We start from the raw sequence: 21,096 nt of genomic DNA on the forward strand, positions 1-21,096 counted from the left end.
CTCCTGTCCATCATTCGGGCTGGGGCAGGCGTCCTGTTGATGAGGCCAGTGTGTTGGGGGTGCCGCTGTCATCGTAGGCAGGCTGGGGAGCCTCTGTCATGGTGGCAGCTGGGCTCAGGCTTCCCCATTCTTGAGTCAGTCTAGGTTGCAGCACCCAAACAGAATCAGGAGAGGTTGCAGTGCCCCTGTCATTGGAAAACTCCAGAATGGGGCACCCCTGGCAGATTCATTGGAGGTTGGGGTGCACCTGTCATGGAGGCAATAGGAGTCAAAACACCCCCGTCTCGAGTTAGTCCAGGTAGGGCACCCAAATTAGATTCAGGAGAAGTCAGGGTACCCTACTGAGATTCAGGATAGGTTGGGATACCCCTTTCAGATTCAGGAGAAATTCATGTGCCCCAAGAGGATTCCGGAGAGGTTGGGGTGCCCCAGTCATATTCATGAGAGGTTTGGGTATCCTATCAGATATAGGAGAAGTAGGGGCAGCCCAGTCATATTCAGGAGAGGTTAGGGTACCCCAGTCATATTCAGGAGAGGTTGGGGTGCCCCAGTGAGATTAGGAGAGGTTGGGGCATCCCATTCATATTCAGGAGTGCTTGAGGTAGGCCCATACGATTCAGAAGAGGTTGGGGTGCCTCAGTCAAATTCAGGAACAGTTGGATCACTCCATTAAGATTCTAGATCAATTGGGGTACCCCATCAGATATAGAGGTGGTAGGGGCACCCCAGTCAGATTCAGGAGCAGTTGGGGCACCCATTAAGATTCAAGATATATTGGGGTACCCCATCAGACATAGAGGTAGTAGGGGCACCCCAGTCACATTCAGGAGTGGTTGGGATTCCCCTGTAAGATTTTGGAGAGGTTGGGGCACCCCAGTCAGATTTAGGAGTTGTTGGGGTGCTCTTGTCAGATTCAGGAGAGGTTGGGGTATCCCAGTCAGATTCAGGAGAGGTTGGGAAGCTCCTGCCAAATTCAGTAGATGTTGAGGTGCCCCTGTCAGATTCAGGAGAGGTTGGTGCATGCCTGTCAGCTTCAGGTTTTGGGGTGTCCAAGTCAGATTCAGGATAGGCTGGGTGCCCCAGTCAGATTCAGGAGAGATTGGGGTGCCCCTGTCAATTTCAGGAAATGTTGAGCTGCCCCTGTACTTGAAGCAATCTGGGTTGGGGCACCACTCTCAGATTCAGGAAATGTTGTGGTACTCCTGTCACTGGCACATGCAGGGTTGGGGTGCCCATTTGTAAGGCAGGTTGAGTACTGGCAACCCTGTCATTGCGTCAGCTGGGCTTAGAGCACCCTGCATGTGAAAGATGAGATGCCAGTGTGCACCTGTGAGATTCAGACAAGGTCACAGTGCCCCTTTTGGTTTGGCAGGCCTAGTGGGGCGCCCTTTCTATGAAGCAGGTGGGGTCAGGTTGCCCCTGTGAGATTTAGCCGAGGAGAGGACATCTCTGATGGTGAGCCAGGCAGGATCAGGGTGTCACTGTGGTTGAGTCAACCAAGATCAGGGCAAACCTGTAGGTGAGATGGGTCAGTGCCGCCTTGTTGGTGTTGCAGGTGGGTTCAGGCCTCCCTGTCAGTGTGGCAGGTATGTTCATGGTGCCCTGGCAGTGTCATTGATGTGTTCTGGGCATCCCAGTTGGTGTGACACGTGGGTTCTTAGCATCCCTATTGTTGTTGCAGGTAGATTTGGGGTGCCACTGTAGGTGTGGCAGGAGGGTCGCAGCATCTCTGTCATTGAGGTGGGTTGTTCGGGGATCCTGTGTTGTGGTAGGCAGGCTCTGGGCACTCGTGTCGGTGTTACAGGTGGGTTTGGGACATCGCTGTCATGAGGTGGGCGGGTCATGGAGGTCCTGTTGTGGCACACAGGATCAAGGCGCCCCTGTCTGTGTGGCAGGTGGTTTTAGGCATCTCTTGGAGTGGCTGGCAGGTTCAGGGCATTCCTGTTGGTATGGCTGGTGGATTCGGGGCTTCCCTGTTGGTTTGACTGGTGGGTTCAGGGCATCACTGTTCATGTGGCTGGCAGGTTTAGAGCATCCCTGTTGATGTTACAGCCGGGTCCATGTCCTCCCTGTTGGTGTGACAGCGAGGTTCAGGTCATCCCCATTGGTATGGCTGGCAGATTTTGGGCATTGTTTTTGGTACTTCTGGTTTGTTTGGGGCACCCGTGTTGGTGTTTGGCATATTCGAGACATCGCTGTTGGTGTGGCTGGCAGGTTCAGGGCATCCCTGTTGGTATGCCTGGTGGATTTGGGGCATCCATGTTGGTGTGGCTGGTGGGTTCAGGGCATCCTTGTTGGTTTGGCGGGCGGTTTCAGTGCATCCTTGTTGGTGTGGCCAGTGGGTTCAGGGCATCGCTGTAAATATGGCTGGTAGCTTCAAGTCATCCATGTTGGTTTTGTAGGCAGATTCTGGTGCTTCTGTCTTGAGTAAGGCAGGTTGGGCAGCTGCTGTTGGTGGCACTCCTGTGACTGAGGCAGGGGATGCCTGGCATCCTTGTGAATTGGGCGGGTCGGAGAGCCTCCATTGGTGATTCTGGTGCAATGGGGGCACTCCAGTTGAGGTGCTTCTGTTGGTAATTCTGTAGGGGTCAGGCACAGCTCTGGGTGAATCGGGTTGAATCCCAGTGCCCTTGTCGGTGCTTAAGATGAGGTTGGGCTGTTCTGTGTGTGAATAAGACTGCATCCAGACATCCCAGATGTTGGACAGGTGTTGTGGGTTGTCCTCTCAGTGAGACTGGCAGGGTCAGAGTGCCCCTTTGGGAGGCAGCCATTGTGATGGTGTAAAAGAAGAGCAGGAATCATCAAATACTGGAGTCCTACATGGTATCTAACAGTTACCCTTCAGATAGATGGTGCCTTTAAACTCCTGGTGAAGTTCCAATTCCCACAGAAGAATCCAGTTCCCTTCAGTTCCCTGAAGGCAGCAGAGAGGGTGGGTGGAGACCCTACTCTAAGGACAATCACTTTAAATAGCACTCTGACCTCAGAATCAGCCCTTAAGGCTTTCTGGTCTGGCTGAAAAGCCCACAAGAACATTCCAGGCATGGAAAGCCATCACTGTGGCAAAAAATGTCCTACAAGAAGGACCTCTATGGGTGAGACCCCAGTGGAAAGAAGTGGCCATGAAAGAAAGGTATACTTTTCTTTGAAGGGAGGAGAGAATTTCTACTTTGCTTATGGCATTGTCTAAACACTGATGGAGTTTGTGGACTGCAAATACTCCCATAGCCTAGTCAGCTTATATCAAAGATTTACTTCATTTTAGTGTATTAAGTGGAGGATATTCTTTTTTTAAACTTTTTTAATGAATATAAATTTCCAAAGTGCAGCTTATGGATTACAATGGCTTCCCCCTCATAATTTCCCTCCCACCGGCAACCCTCCTCTTTCCCGCTGCCTCTCCCCTTCCATTCACATCAAGATTGATTTTCGATTCTCTTTATATACGGAAGATCAGTTTAACATATATTAAGTAAAGCTTTCAACAGTTTGCACCCACATAGAAACACAAAGGAAAAATACTGTTTGAGTACTAATTATAGCATTAAATCACACTGTACAGCACATTAAGGACAGAGATCCTACATGAGGAGTAAGTACACAGTGACTCCTGTTGTTGACTTAACAAATTGACACTCTTGTTTATGGCATGAGTAATCACCCTAGGCTCTTGTCATGAATTGAGTGGCGGATATTCTTACGTCTCATGAGTTTCAGTTATGCCTAAGTGTCCAACTCCATTGCTTCTTTTTTTAGGTGCTTCCTTGATTAATGAGAAAACTTGTTCTCAAGGACTTACTTTCTTTTAATGTATTATGTGGAGGATGTATTTACGTCTCATCAGTTATAGTTATGCCTAAGTGCTTGCCATAGATGTATCATTCTTTTTTTAACTTTTATAAATGAATATAGATTTCCAAAGTACAGCTTATGGACTACATTGGCTTCCCCTACTCCCCACGATGAATTCCCTCCCACATGCAACCCTCCCCTTTCCCGCTCTCTCTCCTCTTCCATTCATATCAAGATTCATTTTCAATTTTCTATATATACAGGTCAGTTTAGTATACATTAAGTAAAGATTTCAACAGTTTGCACCCCCATAGAAACACAAAGTGAAAAATACTGTTTGAGTACTCGTTATAGCATTAAATCTCAATGTACAGCACATTAACGACAGAGATCCTACATGAGGAGTAAGTGCACAGTGACTCCTGTTGTTGACTTTACAAATTGACACTCCTGTCTATGGCAACAGTAATCCCCCTATGCTCCAGTCATGAGTTTCCAAGGCTATGGAAGCCCTCTGAGTTCTCCGACTCTTATCTTATTTAGACAAGGTCATAGTCAAAGTGGAAGTTCTCTCCTCCCTTCAGAGAAAGGTACCTCCTTCTTTGAAGACCTGTTCTTTCCACTGGGATCTCACTCACAGAGATCTTTCATTTAGGTTTGCTGTTTTGTTTTGTTTTGTTTTTTATTGCCAGAGTGTCTTGGCTTTCCATGCCTGAAATACTCTCATGGGCTTTTCAGCCAGATCCGAATGCCTTTAGGGCTGACTCTGAGGCCAGAGTGCTGTTTAGGACATCTGCCATTCTATGAGTCTGCTGAGTATCTCGCTTCCCATGTTGGATCGCTCTCCCCTTCATTTATTCTATCGGTTAGTATTAGCAGGCACTAGACTTGTTTATGTGATCCCTTTGACTCTTAGTCCTTTCATTATGATCAATTGTGAACTGAAATTGATCACTTGGACTAGTGAGATGGCATTGATACATGCCACCTTGATGGGATTGAATTGGAATCCCCTGGTATGTTTCTAACTCTACCATTTGGGGCAAGTCAGCTTGAGCATGTCCCAAATTGTACATCTCTTCCCTCTCTTATTCCCACTCTTATATTTAACAGGGATTATATTGAAGTTAAATTTTAACACCTAAGAATAACTGTGTATTAATTACAGAATTAAACCAGTAGTATTAAGTAGAACAGACAAAAAAATACTAAGAGGGATAATGTCGTAAGTTGTTCATTAACAGTCAGGGCTATGCTGATCAAGTCACCGTTTCTCATAGTGTCCATTTCACTTCAACAGGATTCCTTTTTGGTGTTCAGTCAGTTGTCACCGATCAGGGAGAACATACGGTATTTGTCCCTTTGGGACTGGCTTATTTCAGTCAGCATGATGTGTTCCAGATTCCTCCATTTTGTTGCAAATGACTGGATTTCGTTGTTTCTTACTGCGGTATAGTATTCTAAAGTGTACATATCCCATAATTTCTTTACCCAGTTTACCGTTGATGGGCATTTATGTTGGTTCCAGGTCTTGGCTATTGTGAATTGTGCTGCAACAAACATTAGGGTGCAGACTGCTTCTTTGTTTGCCAATTTAAATTCCTTTGGGTAAATTCCAAGGAGTGGGATGGCTGGGTCGAACGGTAGGGTTATCTTCAGGTTTCTGAGGAATCTCCAGACTGACTTCCATAGTGGCTTGACCAGTTTGCATTCCCACCAACAGTGGGTTAGTGTCCCTTTTTCCCCACATCCTCGGCAGCATCTGTTGTTGGTAGATTTCTGCATGTGAGCCATTCTAACCGGGGTGAGGTGAAACCTCATTGTGGTTTTGATTTGCATTTCCCTGATTACTAGTGATCTTGAACATTTTTTCATGAGCCTGTTGGCCATTTGGATTTCCTCTTGTGGAAAATGTCTATTGAGGTCTTTGGCCCATCTCTTAAGTGGGTTGTTGGTTTTGTTTTTGTGGAGTTTCTTGATCTCTTTGTAGATTCTGGTTATTAACCCTTTATCTGTTGCGTAGTTTGCAAATATTTTTCCCATTCTGTCGGTTGTCTCTTCACTCTCCTGACTGTTTCTTTTGCAGTACAGAAACTTCTCAATTTGATGCAATCCCAAGAGTTGATTTTGGCTTTGACTGCCTGTGCCTCCCGGGTCTTTTCCAGAAACTCTTTGCCTGTGCCAACATCTTGAAGGGTTTCTCCAATGTTCTCTAATAAGTTGGTGGTGTCAGGTCATAGATTTAGGTCTTTAATCCATTTTGAGTGCATTTTTGTGTAAGGTGTAAGGTAAGGGTCTTGCTTCATGCTTCTGCATGTGGAAATCCAGTTTTCCCAGCACCATTTATTGAATAGACTGTCCTTGCTCCAGGGATTGGTTTTAGATCCTTGATGAAATATAAGTTGGCTGTAGATGTTTGGATTGATTTCAGGTGTTTCCATTCTGTTCCATTGGTCTATCCATCTGTTTCTGTACCAGTACCATGCTGTTTTGATAACAACTACCCTGTAGTATGTCCTGAAATCTGGTATTGTGATGCCTCCGGCTTTGTTTTTGTTGTACAAGATTGCTTTAGCTATTCGAGGTCTCTTGTGCCTCCATATGAATTTCAGCACCATTTTTCTAGATCTGAGAAGAAGGTCTTTGGTATCTTGATTGGGATTGCATTGAATCTATAAATTGCTTTTGGGAGAATGGACATTTTGATGATGTTTCTTCCAATCCATGAGCATGGAAGATTTTTCCATTTTTTGGTATCCTCTTCTATTTCTTTCTTTAAGATTTTGTAATTCTCATCATAGAGATCTTTGACGTCCTTGGTTAAGTGTATTCCAAGGTATTTGATTGTTTTAGTAGCTATTGTGAATGGGATTGATCTTAGCAGTTGTTTCTCAGCCGTGGCTTTGCTTGTGTATACAAAGGCTGTTGATTTTTGTGCATTGATTTTATATCCTGCCACTTTGCCAAACTCCTCTATGAGTTCCAATAGTCTCTTAGTAGAGCTCTTTGGATCCTCTAAGTAAAGACTCATATCGTCTGTAAAGAGGGGTAGTTTGACTTCTTCCTTCTCAATTTGTATTCCTTTAATTTCTTTTTCTTGTCTGATGGCCCTGGCTAAAACTTCCAGAACTATGTTAAATAGCAGTGTTGAGAGTGGGCATCCCTGTCTGGTGCCAGATCTCAGTGGTAATACTTCCAACTTTTCCCCATTCAACAGATGCTGGCCGTGGTTTTTTTATAAATTGCTTTGATTATATTGAGGAATGTTCCTTCTATCCCCAATTTGCTTAGGGTTTTCATCATGAAAGGGTGTTGAATTTTATTGAATGCTTTCTCTGCATCAATTGAGATAATCATATGGTTTTTCTTTTGCAGTCTGTTAATGTGGTGAATCACATTGATTGATTTGCGAATGTTGAACCATCCATGCATACCAGGGATGAATCCCACTTTGTCTGGTTGGATGATTTTTCTGATGTGTTGTTGTATTTTATTGGTGAGAATTTTATTGAGGATTTTTGCGTCTATGTTCATCAGGGATATTGGTCTGTAATTCTCTTTCAATGCTGCATCTTTTTCTGGCTTAGGGATTAAGATGATGCTGGCTTCATAGAAAGAATTTGGGAGGATTCCCTCTTCTTCAATTGTTCTGAATAGTTTGAGAAGAAATGGAAATAGTTCTTCTTTAAATGTCTGGTAGAATTCAGCAGTGAATCCATCTGGTCCTTGGCTTTTCTTTGTTGGGAGGGCCTTTATTACTGTTTCAATTTCTGTCTCAGTTATGGGTCTATTTAGGTTTTCGATGTCTTCATGGTTCAATTTTGGTAGATTGCATGTGTCCAGGAATCTATCCATTTCTGATAGATTTTCCTGTTTGCTGGCATACAAGTCCTTGTAGTAATTTCTGAGGATTCTTTTATTTCTGTGGTTTCTGTTGTTACGTTTCCTTTTTCATCTCTGATTTTATTGATTTGGGTCTTTTCTCTTCTTTTTTTCATTAGTTGGGCCAATGGGTGTCAATTTTGTTTGTTTTTTCAAAAAACCAGCTTCTTGCTTGGCTGATTTTTTGTAATTTTTTTTTTGATTCAATCCTGTTGATTTCTTCTCTTGTTTTAATTATTTCTCTTCTCCTACTAGATTTGGGTCTGGTTTGCTGCAGTTTTTCTAGGTACTTGAGATGCGCTGAAAGCTCATTTATTTGGTACCTTTCCAATTTCTTGATATAGGCACCTGTTCTTATAAACTTGCCTCTCAGTAATGCTTTTGCTGTATCTCATAAGTTTTGATATGTTGTGTTGTTATCCTCATTTACTTCCAGAAAGTTTTTGATTTCTCTTTTGATTTCTTGATTGACCCAGTGTTCATTCAGGAGCATGTTGTTTAGTCTCCATGTGTTTGCATATTTTCTGGGGTTCCCTGAGTTGCTAATTTCCAGTTTCATTCCGCTGTGGTCTGAGAAGCTGCATGGTATGATTCTAATTCTTTTAAATGTACTGAGACTTGCTTTATGGCCTAGTATGTGATTAATCCTAGAGAAGGTTCCATGCACTGCTGAGAAGAATGTGAAGTCTTTAGATGTAGGATTGAAAGTTCTGTAGATATCTGTTAGATCCATTTGGGCAATAGTGTCGATTAAATCTGCTGTTTCCTTGTTGATCTTCTGTCCAGATGATCTGTCTATTTCTGAGAGTGGAGTATTGAAGTCCCCCAGTACTATTGTATTGGGGTCTAAGTCTCCCTTTAAGTGCCTTAACATATCTTTTAAATAGACCGGTGCCCTGTAATTAGGTGCAAATCCTTTTATAATAGTTACATCTTCCTGTTGAATTGATTATTTATTCAGGAGGTAAGTAATACCGCACTGCACGGCTGTGCAGAACTGATGGTATTTAGCTTCCGATCTCTGGCTTCTACCCAAAGAGTCTGTGCAGGCTCTGTTTCTCCTCTGGACTCCCACTGGGTTGCCTAGGCTACTGAATTGTAGGACTCAGTTCCTTAGCTCTCCCCTGTTGTTATGTAAATCCAGAGTGGGGGCCTGCTCTTCGTCTCTTGCAAACCTTGCAAACTCTTGCAAACTCTTGCAAACCTTGTAACCTTGCAACCTTTGCAAGGTTGGCAGAGAGAGAAACCCCCCACCTTTTTTCCTTCTCTCCTATAGTCAGTCTGCAATTTTTTCCTGATCCTTTTTCTGAGGCTACTGTAACTGCACTTTTATTAAACTAAATTTTCCCAGACTATCGGTGCGTGCCCTCACTATTCCGCCATCTTAGATTGTATACTTTTTGAGAATTATGATTCTTATTCCTATCTTAATCTTTCATTAATGTGATTTATAGTGCATTGTTTTTCTGACATTTGTTTTTGCCAGAGCCCTTGTGTCATCTGTTTGTAATGTGCTGATTATTGAACACATTATTATTGAAATAGTGTAGCTAGCAACCTCATAAATGACTACTTAGAATGGTTTGGATTTAACTTAATTTTTTAAAAGATTTATTTATGTATTTGAATGTCAGAGTTACAGAGAGAGAAAGAGAGTAAGAGACAGTGTAAGAGATCTTTCATCTGCTGATTCATTTGCCACAAAGCCTCCATGGCCAGTTGGAAGCCAGGAGCTTCATCTGGGTCTTCCAGTTTGGGGTGACAGGGTCTCAAATACTGCTGCTTTTTCCAGGCCACTAACAGGGAGCTGGATGAAGTGGAGCAGCCAGGACATGAACCAGCGCCCATATGGGATGCCGTTGTCACAGGTGGTGGTTTAGCCTGCTACTCTGCATTGCTGGTCCCTGCATGTGGACTTTCTAGAAGTACAGCAGATTCAAATAGTAGCAATCCAGTGCCCTGGACAGCTCTGCAGCAAGTGATGCAATACTGAAAGTCAGCTGTTGCAAAACACTGTGTGGTACTTGATGTGAAGTAAGTTCCTAGTAAATTCTCATTATAATTAACAATGCCATAGTTTTGTTTCTCTGAAATTTATGATCTGCATGCTTGATTTGATTACCTAAGATTTTGGAATTAAAAAAAAAAAAAAGAACAAAGCCGATTTTAGAATTTAAAAAAAAAAAAGATTTTGGAATTAAATAAACTGAGAATGCAAATGGGCAAGCTGTAATTTGTTGTCTCATTTTCACAGGATCTTCTCTCTTTTCTTGGCAGTACTGATTTGGGTAGTATCTGTTACAAGAAGACATACCGGGACAACTCCCTTGATATCTGTAATCCTGTAGTTCTGCCTGTTGTCTCAGAATTATTAGAAGTGAGTGACATGTTCAGTTGTCATTTCAACTGCTGGGTAATGCCTTGTTTTTATATTGCATACTTACTTTATAGGTATAAATGTGTTTTCCTTTAAACTTATCCTGATTTCATTAGGCACTATATTTCCCGTAGTGTTTGCCAAAGGCCAGCTGTGTCCTGATAACTGCCCCCTCTGGTGTGAGTGTGCTGGCACTTTAACCACCTGGGCTCCCTCATTTGCCCTGCATATGTCCCAGGAATCCATCATCCCCGCATTTTTGAAGAGGATGAATCATCCTACGTTAAACTGTGTAATGTTATAGTCTCATACTAATTTTTCTGTCTTCTTACTTAGCACTTCTCATACTAAGTTTTTGTTCATTTTATTGGAAAATGAAGTATTTGGGTGAGATAAAACAAAAAAAGTAGTGTACTTTTTTCTTCATACGTTAATGGGATGTCAATGTCTCCATCTCCTACCCTGCTACTCCCAGAGCAAGTGTTTGGCGCAGTGGGTAGGGTCCTGCTTGAGACACCAGCATCCCTCATTGAGTGCCTGGGTGTGAGTTCCAGCCTCACTTCTGATTGCAGATTCTTGCTGATGCATATCTTGGGAGGTCATGGTTCAAGCACCTGGGTCCCTTGTTGTTCATGGGAGAGACCTGGATTGAGTTCCTGGTTCCTGACTTTAGCCTGGTACAGTGCCTGCTGCTGCCGCCATGTGTTGAGTGAAGCAGCAGATGAGAAATGTCTTTGTCTCTGTCTCTTTCTAACTCTCTGCCTTTGATTTATTTTATTTATTGGAAAGGCAGAGGTGGGGGGAGAGATTGATCTTCTGTCTTCTGGTTTACTCCAGAGAGAGAGAGAGAGAGAGAGAGAGAGAAAGAGAAAGAGAGAGAGAAAGAGAGAGAGAGATAGGAGAAACAGAGAGAGATCTCCCATCTTTTGGTTACTCACCAAAGTACTCAGCTTGTCGGTTTGGGGTTTTTGGAGGGGAGCTTGATAGCTAATTTCTTTATATCCCTGGGTATATCCCATCATGTGGATGTACAATTTTTAATACATTGATTTATTGAAGGACACTTTGACTTTTCCAGTGTTTAATAATTATGAATCATGTGCTTGATTTTTTATTCCTTTTTAAGATTTATTTTTGTACTTGAGAAGCAGAGTTACAGAGAGGGAAAGAGAGAGAGAGGTGTTCCATTTGCTTCTTCACTCCCCAAATGGCCACATCAGCTGGAGCTGGGTTGATCCGAAGCCAGGAGCCAAGAGCTTCTTCCTGGTCTCCCATGTGGGTACAGAGTCCTAAGAACTTGGGCCATCTTCTGCCAGTTTCTCAGGCCATACGCATAGAGCTAGATAGAAGGGGAGCATCTGGGATGCAAACTGGTGCCCATGTGGGATACTGGCGCTACAGGTAGGGACTTAACCTACCATGCCACAGCACCATCCTCAATTTTTTTATTTTTTAAATTAAGATGTTTCCCATCTTTCAAATCTTGGTTCATATGCCACTTCATGGGGTATAAACTTACTAGGTGGTTCAAACTGACTCCACATGCATAAAGCGTTTGCTTCTATTTAGCATAATTTAGTTTGATTTTGTAGCATAAAGTTAAGTGTTTATACGTTCCTGTCCATTATAAGGCTACTAGAATGCTCTTTTGAGAATAATGAATGCCTCCTACTTATCTCACTGCACAGTATTTTCTGTACCTGTCTGGCCATTGCTTTTTTTTTTTTGACAGACAGAGTGGACAGTGAGAGAGAGAGACAGAGAGAAAGGTCTTCCTTTCCCATTGGTTCACCCTCCAATGGCCACCGTGGCTGGCATGCTGTGGCCGGCACACCGCGCTGATCCGATGGCAGGAGCCAGGAGCCAGGTGCTTTTCCTGGTCTCCCATGGGGTGCAGGGCCCAAGCACTTGGGCCATCCTCCGCTGCACTCCCTGGCCACAGCAGAGAGCTGGCCTGGAAGAGGGGCAACCGGGACAGAATCCGGCACCCTGACCGGGACTAGAACCCAGTGTGCTGGCGCCGCTAGGCGGAGGATTAGCCTAGTGAGCCGCAGCGCCGGCCTGGCCATTGCTTTTGTTGTTTTTTTTTTTCCCATAATCAAAACTTTATTGAAAAACTGACATCAAAATTGAGAATAACTTGTATACCTTTTAAAATCAAACTAAATTACATTATCTTACTAGATTCACTAGAATCTTTAAGTTCTCAAGGACTTACTTTCTTTTAAAGTAGTAAGTGGAGAATATTATGTCTCATCAGTTATAGTTATGTCTGTGTGCTCACAAAAGATATATTATTCTTGAATGCTTCCTTAGACTTAATTTTCTAAAAAATGTGAGATTAACTTTGAGATTCAATGACTTTGAACAGCCCTTTTTCAACTGTTGAGGAACAGGTTTTTGTTTTTGTGTTTTTTTTTTTCCTTGTGCATGTTTTTGAATTCTTTATTTGGTATAGAGTTGGGCTTCATTGTATAAAGATAATTGAAAGTGGATCTCAGCGGAGACTTGAATGGGAGAGGGAGGAGGAGAAGGGATGGGAGTGTGGGTGGCAGGGTGGGTAGGGTGGGAAGAATCACTATATTCCTAAAGTACTTACAAAATGCATGTAGTTTGTATTTCTTAAATAAGAGGTTTCTTTGGGGGATAAAAAGAAGAAAATACTTGCTCAAGCTTGGTCGCTGATGGCACCCAGGAAAGTGCCAGCTCTCTTTTTGTTTCTGTTTCCTTTAAAGTTCATGTAATTTTTATTGCTTATGCAGCTTTTACAGTAGCATTGTTTTATTTTTAACATGTTAAACTTTTTAGAATTTCTTGATAGGATAGGACCTTAGAGTTTTCTATGCCAGAGGCTGTATGCTCTTTAAGGTATTAGACTACAGCCCTTGCAGAAAAATGCATTTCCTATTGGGATGTAGGTCATAATTTTCCATACTAGTCCCCAGGACTTTGAGTTTGGCAAGAAATAAGTCCATGATTATGTTTCACAGCACTAAAATTTCACAGACATAAGTTAGGCTTTTGGTCATTTGATTTGCAGTTAGCAACAGGGATATTACCCAGGTGGGCTTCATATTCAAGTAGGCGTATTGTGATTACATGAGCCCTTCAATGCAAGAACATCTTAGGCATGGAAAGACAAGACTCTGTGAAAAAAAAAACCCTACAAGGAGAATCTCTGTGAGACTTCAGAAGAAAGGACGGGTCATCAAAGAAGGAGACACTCTTCTCTGAAGGGAGAAGAAAACATCCTCTTTGCTTAGGGCCTTGTCCAAATAACAAGAGAGTCTATGGTCACAAAAGGCCTCTGTAGCCCTGCAGCTCTGGACAAGAGCCTCGAATGACCACTGATGTCATAAAAAAAGAGCGTTGATTGTTAAAGGAACAACAGTAGTCAATGTGCACTTGCTCCCTGGGTAGGACTTCTGTTCCTATTGAATTGCAATATGAGAACTGACTGCAAAAATCTCTCCCCAGGCCAGTGCCATGGTTCACTAGGCTAATCCTCCACCTGCAGCACCAGCACTCTGGTTTCTAGTCCTGGTTGGGGCACCAGATTCTGTCCTGGTTGCTCCTCTTCCAGTCTAGCTCTCTGCTGTGGCCCAGGAAGCCAGTGGAGGATGGCCCACGTGCTTGGGCTCTGCACCGGCATGGGAGACCAGGAGGAAGCACCTGGCTCCTGGCTTCTGATTGGCACAGCGTGCCAGCATTAGTGGCCATTTGGGGGGTGAACCAATGGAAGAAACACCTTTCTCTCTGTATCTTTCACTGTCTAACTCTTCCTGTCAAAAAAAATTCTCTCCGGAAACTGTACTATATATATTGTTTGTGGGCATGGGGGCAAATGGTTGGAATATACGATTAGCTTAGAGTTCATCCTCTATATATAAAGTCATACTAAAAATGATCCATTATGAAGAAGGAGATGGGAGAGGGAATGGGAAGTGGGAAGGGAGTGGGGTGAGGGGCATGAGGGAAAGAACCACTGTATTCCTAAAGTTGTATCTATGTAAAAATGCATTCATTAAATAAAAAAAGAGATTTGTCTCTCTCCCTCTCAAATACATAAAGTAAATAAATATTTTTTCTTGAGACATATTTATTGAAGTTAATATTGTTATCCACACAGTATATGGTATAAGTTGAGGACTTGTAATCTCAAAATGTGAAATTTGAAACTCTGAGCTAGTAATATTTATGTTCAGAGTATTTTGGAGCATTTTGTATTTCTTATTGTTATGTTAGGGATGCCCAACCTGGAGTCCATGGGAATTTTCCAAAGTCAGTAAAACTGATCTGAAACACTTCTCCCAAGCATTTCAGATAAGGGAGCCTCAGGCAGTGCTGCTTTTCAGTGTTCCTGGGGGATAACACAGTTACGTAGCAATACTTAGAAACTGATTCCTATGACATCATTTCCATTGCAAGTATGACTCCACAGCCGAACAATTAAAACCCACTATAAACACAACACCAGCTTTTTAAAGGACAGTGTTTTGGAAATGTCCTTGAATGCCCCTCTGTTCCTCCTTCCAGTTTCAGTACCTTAGTGAGTGTCCCAAGTGTGCTCTTGTTGGTGACACCCTGTCTCTCTGCTGGGCTGCTGGTCCCCTGTTGGGTACCATCACTGCAGCACACACAGGCAGGCTCCATGGATCTTGAAAGGACACAGATGTGAAGAAGAGGAAAGTGTGACTGCTGAGGCTGGTATAGGACAGACCTTAGGGCACAGGATCAGGCTGCTCTTCAGGGCCAACAGCAGATTCTTACCCTTGTAAGTGTCACATTCAGACCCATTTCCTGGCCCCGACAGGCTCTTCATTCCCCTCCCCCTAGTCCCAACCCTGCTTCCCTGCCTCTTATTCCACACTGGGTTGGCAGTTGCTCCTTTGCGGTTTCTCTGAAGAAGAAATAAATGTTTTTGCCCAGAGACTCCAGGATGGATGTCTTTAAGTTGCTCCTTGAGGTGCCTGTGCTGTAGTGTAGAGGGATCCCTCTCAAAGCCCTTGGTTCCACTGAAAGGGATTATTAGCTGCAGTGTTATTTCACAGGTATTCCACAGCACAACAGTCACACCTGTGAGTTGATCTTTGCCTTGAGTTTCTGAGTTGGCCTTTGAAATATTTCTCTACCTTTGAGAGATAGCCCATCACTCCAAGTCTCTACTTTTCAAGTACAGGACTTCCAGATTTCTCTTGTTTTTTTGTTTGTTTGTTTGTTTTGTTTTGCTTTTTTGTATTTATCATTGCATGAAAAGAGGAACAATTTTCTCAAGTAATCTTTCTAACAATGTTTTATCAGATGCTGTTGATGGCAGTGAAAGCATGCCTTTTATTTTACAGTCTTCACATTGAATTACCTCATTTTTAAAAGATTTATTTATTTATTTATTTATTTGTAAGTCAGATTTATATATAGAGAGGAAGAGACAGAGAAGTCTTCCATTTGCTGGTTCATTCCCCATATGGCTGCAATAGCTGGGGCTGGGCCAGGCTGAAGCCAGAGTCCAAGTTTCATCCTGGTCTTCCACATGGTTGGCAGGGGCCCAAATACTCAGGCCATCTTCAGCTTTCCCATGCCATTAGCAAGGAGCTGGAAAGAAGTAGAGTAGCCAAGACTTGAACTAGCTTTGTGAAATGAACAAGTCCCCTAATTATAAATGGATGTGTATAATCACCTCTCCAGGAAATGGGGAGTAAATAATTTCAAATAATAATATAGTCTACCACAACTTTCTGTTAGTTATGTATGATGTTCAGAAGAGGGCATGCTGGTGCCAGCATTGTGACAGCCTAATGGGTTAAGCCACCGCTTTCAATGCCAGCATCCCATATTTGTGCAAGTTCAAGTCCCAGCTGCTCCACTTCCATTCGAGTTCCCTGCTAATGCACCTGGGAAAACAGCAGAAGATGGCCCAAGTCTTTGGGCCCCTGCCACCCATGGGAGAGACCAGGATAGATGCTATTGGCTTTAACCTGGCCCAGCTCTATCCATTGTTACCATTTGTGGAGTGAACCAGTGGATGGAAGATTTTGTTCTATATTTCCCTCCCTATCTGTAACTCTTTGAAATAAATAAATATTTTTAAAGAGTGCATGTTGTCTATTTTTAAAGATTTATTTATTTTTATTTCTTTTTTTTGGTGCATTATGCAGGAAGTTTTTTTTTAACTTTTATTTAATGAATAAAAATTTCCAAAGTATGAATTATGGATTACAATGGCTTTCCCCCCCATACCGTCCCTCCCACCCACAACCCTCTCCTTTCCCACTCCGTCTCCCCTTCCATTCACATCAAGATTCATTTTCGATTATCTTAATATACAGAAGATCAGCTTAGTATACATTAAGTAAGGATTTCAACAGTTAGCTCCCACACAGAAACATAAAGTGAAAAATAATAGATGATTTTTTTAAATGATGATGAAATCAGATCAGACCTATTGTCGTGTTTAATCCCAGTGAGAGTCAAGTTGGGAATTGATAATTTCTTTTTTTTTTTTTTACAGAAGATCAGTTTAGTATGCATTAAGTAAAGATTTCAACAGTTTGCACCCCCATAGAAACACAAAGTGAAATATACTGTTTGAGTACTCGTTATAGCATTCAGCCTCAATGTACAGCACATTAAGGACAGAGATCCCACATGAGGAGTAAGTGCACAGTGACTCCTGAGTTGACTTTACCAATTGACACTCCTGTCTATGGCATCAGTAATCTCCCTATGCTCCAGTCATGAGTTTCCAAGGCTATGGAAGCCCTCTGAGTTCTCCGACTCTTATCTTTTTTAGAGAAGGTCAGAGTCAATGTGGAGGTTCTCTCCTCCCTTCAGAGAAAGGTACCTCCTTCTTTGATGACCCGTTCTTTCCACTGGGATCTCACTCACAGAGATCTTTTGCCAGAGTGTCTTGGCTTTCCATGCCTGAAATACTCTCATGGGCTTTTCAGCCAGATCGGAATGCCTTTAGGGCTGATTCTGAGGCCAGAGTGATTTAGGACATCTGTCATTCTATGAGTCTGCTGAGTATCTCGCTTCCCATGTTGGATCACTCTCCCCTTTATTTATTCTATCGGTTAGTGTTAGCAGGTACTAGACTTGTTTATGTGCTCCCTTTGACTCTTAGTCCTTTCATTATGATCAATTGTGAACGGAAATTGATCACTTGGAATAGTGAGATGGCATTGGTACATGCCACCTTGATGGGATTGAATTGGAATCCCCTGGTATGTTTCTAACTCTACCATTTGGAGCAAGTCAGCTTGAGCATGTCCCAAATTATACATCTCTTCCCTCTCTTATTCCCACTCTTATATTTAACAGGGATTATATTGAAGTTAAATTTTAACACCTAAGAATAACTGTGTATTAATTACAGAACTAAACCAGTAGTATTAAGTAGAACAGACAAAAAAATACTAAGAGGGATAATGTCGTAAGTTGTTCATTAACAGTCAGGGCTATGCTGATCAAGTCACCATTTCTCATAGTGTCCATTTCACTTCAACAGGTTTGCTTTTTGGTGTTCAGTCAGTTGACACCGATCAGGGAGAACATAACGGTATTTGTCCCTTTGGGACTGGCTTATTTCACTCAGCATGATGTGTTCCAGATTCCTCCATTTTGTTGCAAATGACTGGATTTCGTTGTTTCTTACTGCGGTATAGTATTCTAAAGAGTACATATCCCATAATTTCTTTATCCAGTCTACCGTTGATGGGCATTTATGTTGGTTCCAGGTCTTGGCTATTGTGAATTGAGCTGAAATAAACATTACGGTGCAGACCGCTTTTTTGTTTGCCAATTTAAATTCCTTTGGGTAAATTCCAAGGAGTGGGATGGCTGGGTCGAATGGTAGGGTTATCTTCAGGTTTCTGAGGAATCTCCAGACTGACTTCCATAGTGGCTTGACCAGTTTGCATTCCCACCAACAGTGGGTTAGTGTCCCTTTTTCCCCACATCCTCGGCAGCATCTGTTGTTGGTAGATTTCTGCATGTGAGCCATTCTAACCGGGGTGAGGTGAAACCTCATTGTGCTTTTGATTTGCATTTCCCTGATTGCTAGTGACCTTGAACATTTTTTCATGTGCCTGTTGGCCATTTGGATTTCCCCTTTTGAAAAATGTCTATTGAGGTCCTTGGCCCATCTCTTAAGTGGGTTGTTGGTTTTGTTTTTGTGGAGTTTCTTGATCTCTTTGTAGATTCTGGTTATTAACCCTTTATCTGTTGCATAGTTTGCAAATATTTTTCCCATTCTGTCGGTTGTCTCTTCACTCTCCTGACTGTCTCTTTTGCAGTACAGAAACTTCTCAATTTGATGCAATCCCAAGAGTTGATTTTGGCTTTGACTGCCTGTGCCTCCCGGGTCTTTTCCAGAAATTCTTTGCCTGTGCCAACATCTTGAAGGGTTTTTCCAATGTTCTCTAGTAACTTGATGGTGTCAGGTCATAGATTTAGGTCTTTATTCCATGTTGAGTGGATTTTTGTGTAAGGTGTAAGGTAGGGGTCTTGCTTCATGATTCTGCACGTGTAAATCCAATTTTCCCAGCACCATTTATTGAACAGACTGTCCTTACTCCAGGGATTGGTTTTGGATCCTTGATCAAATATAAGTTGGCTGTAGATGTTTGGGGTGATTTCTGGTGTTTCAATTCTGTTCCATTGGTCTATCCATCTGTTTCTGTACCAGTACCATGCTGTTTTGATTACAACTGCCCTGTAGTATGTCCTGAAATCTGGTATTGTGATGCCTCCAGCTTTGTTTTTGTTGTACAAGATTGCTTTAGATATTCGAGATTTCTTGTGCCTCCATATGAATTTCAGCACCATTTTTTCCAGATCTGAGAAGAAGGTCTTCGGTATCTTGATTGGTATTGCATTGAATCTATAAATTGCTTTTGGGAGAATGGACATTTTGATGATATTGATTCTTCCAATCCATGAGCATGGGAGATTTTTCCATTTCTTGGTATCCTCTTCTATTTATTTTTTAAGGTTTTGTAATTTTCATCGTAGAGATCTTTGACGTCCTTGGTTAAGTGTATTCCAAGGTATTTGATTGTTTTTGTAGCTATTGTGAATGGGATTGATCTCAGAAGTTCTTCCTCAGCCATGGCATTGTCTGTGTATACAAAGGCTGTTGATTTTTGTGCATTGATTTTATACCCTCCTACTTTGCCAAACTCTTCTATGAGTTCCAATAGTCTCTTAGTAGAGTTCTTTGGGTCCCCTAAATAAAGAATCATGTCATCTGCAAAGAGGGATAGTTTGAGTTCTTCCTTCCCAATTTGTATCCCTTTAATTTCTTTTTCTTGCCTAAAGCTCTGGCTAGAACCTCCAGAACTATATTGAATTGCAGTGGTGAGAATGGACATCCCTGTCTGGTACCAGATCTCAGTGGAAATGCTTCCAACTTTTACCCATTCCATAGGATGTTGGCTGTGGGTTTGTCATAGATTGCTTTGATTGTATTGAGGAATATTCCTTCCAAAACCAGTTTGCTTAGAGTTTTCATCATGAACGGGTGTTGTATTTTATCAAATGTTTTCTTGGTGTATATTGAGATAATCATATGGTTTTTCTTTTGCAGTCTGTTAATGTGGTGTATCACATTGATTGTTTTGTGCACATTAAACCATCCCTGCATACCAGGGATAAATCCCACTTGGTCTGGGTGGATGATCTTTCTGATGTGTCGTTGCATTCTATTGGCAAAAATTTTATTCAGGATTTTTGCATCTATGTTCATCAGGGATATTGATCTGTAATTCTCTTTCAGTGCTGCATCTTTTTCCAGCTTAGGAATTAAGGTGATGCTGGCTTCATAGAAAGAATTTGGGAGGATTCCCTCTTCTTCGATTGTTCTGAATAGTGAGAAGAATTGGAGTTAGTATTTTTAAATGTCTGGTAGAATTCAGCAGTGAATCCATCTGGTCCTGGGCTTTTCTTTGTTGGGAGGGCCTTTATTACTGTTTCAATTTCTGTCTCAGTTATGGGTCTGTTTAGGTTTTCGATGTCCTCCTGGTTCAATTTAGGTAGTTTGCATGTGTCTAGGAATCTATCCATTTCTGATAGGTTTCCCTGTTTTCTGGCATACAAGTCCTTGTACTAATTTCTGATGATTCTTTTTATTTCTGTGGTGTCTTTTGTTACATTTCCTTTTTCATCTCTGATTTTATTGATTTGGGTCTTTTCCTTTTTTACTTAGTTGGGCCAATGGTGTTTCAATTTTGTTTACATTTAAAAAACCAGCTCTTCACTTGGCTGATTTTTTGTAATGTTTTTTGGATTCAATCCTGTTGATTTCTTCTCTGATTTTAATTATTTCTCTTCTCCTACTAGATTTGGGTCTGGTTTGCTGTAGGTTTTCTAGATCCTTGAGGTGAATTGAAAGCTCATCTGTTTGGTGCCATTCCAGTTTCTTGATAGGCACCTATTGATATAAACTTTCCTCTTAACACTGCTATTGCTGCGTCCCATAAGTTTTGATATGTTGTGCTGTTATCCTCATTTACTTCCAGAAAGTTTTTGATTTCTCTTTTAATTTCTTCTATGACCCATTGTTCATTCAGGAGCATGTTGTTCAATCTCCATGTGTTTGCGTATGCTCTAGGGATTCCTGAGTTGCTAATTTCCAACTTCATTCCTTTATGGTCTGAGAAGCTGCATGGTATGATTCTAATTCTTTTGAATTTGCTGAGACTTGATTTATGGCCTAGTATGTGGTCAATCCTAGAGAAGGTTCCATGTACTGCTGAGAAGAATGTAAAATCTTTAGCTGTAGGGTTGAAAGTTCTGTATATATCTGTTAGATCCATTTGGGCTATAGTGTCATGTAAATCTACTATATCCTTTTTGATCTTCTGTCCTGTTGATCTGTCTATTTCTGAAAGTGGAGTATTGAAGTCCCCCACTACTATTGTTTTGGGGTCTAAGTCTCCCTTTAAGTCCCCTAACAAATCTTTTAGATAAACCGGTTCCCTGTAGTTAGGTGCATATACATTGATAATTGTTATATCTTCTTGTTGTATGGATCCCTTAATCATTAT

The 21,096-nt window shown here is 41.9% G+C and overlaps 1 long non-coding RNA gene across 5 annotated transcripts in view; it reads left to right on the forward strand.

Moving 5' to 3' along the window:
- The window catches only part of LOC103345356 (uncharacterized), a 227,216-nt gene that overhangs the window by 146,176 nt on the left and 59,944 nt on the right, over positions 1 to 21,096 (forward strand). For 4 of the 5 annotated variants that reach the window (XR_011381133.1, XR_011381153.1, XR_011381154.1 and 1 more), the window contains 2 exons: positions 9,467 to 9,708; positions 9,929 to 10,051. The exons of the other annotated variant lie outside the window; for it this stretch is intronic. This is a non-coding gene — a long non-coding RNA (uncharacterized lncRNA). The remainder of the gene's footprint in view (positions 1 to 9,466; positions 9,709 to 9,928; positions 10,052 to 21,096) is intronic. 5 annotated transcript variants of the gene reach the window in all.

The sequence above is a fragment of the Oryctolagus cuniculus genome, chromosome 12, assembly GCF_964237555.1.
Source record: "Oryctolagus cuniculus chromosome 12, mOryCun1.1, whole genome shotgun sequence".
Classification (NCBI taxonomy): Eukaryota; Metazoa; Chordata; class Mammalia; order Lagomorpha; family Leporidae; genus Oryctolagus; species Oryctolagus cuniculus.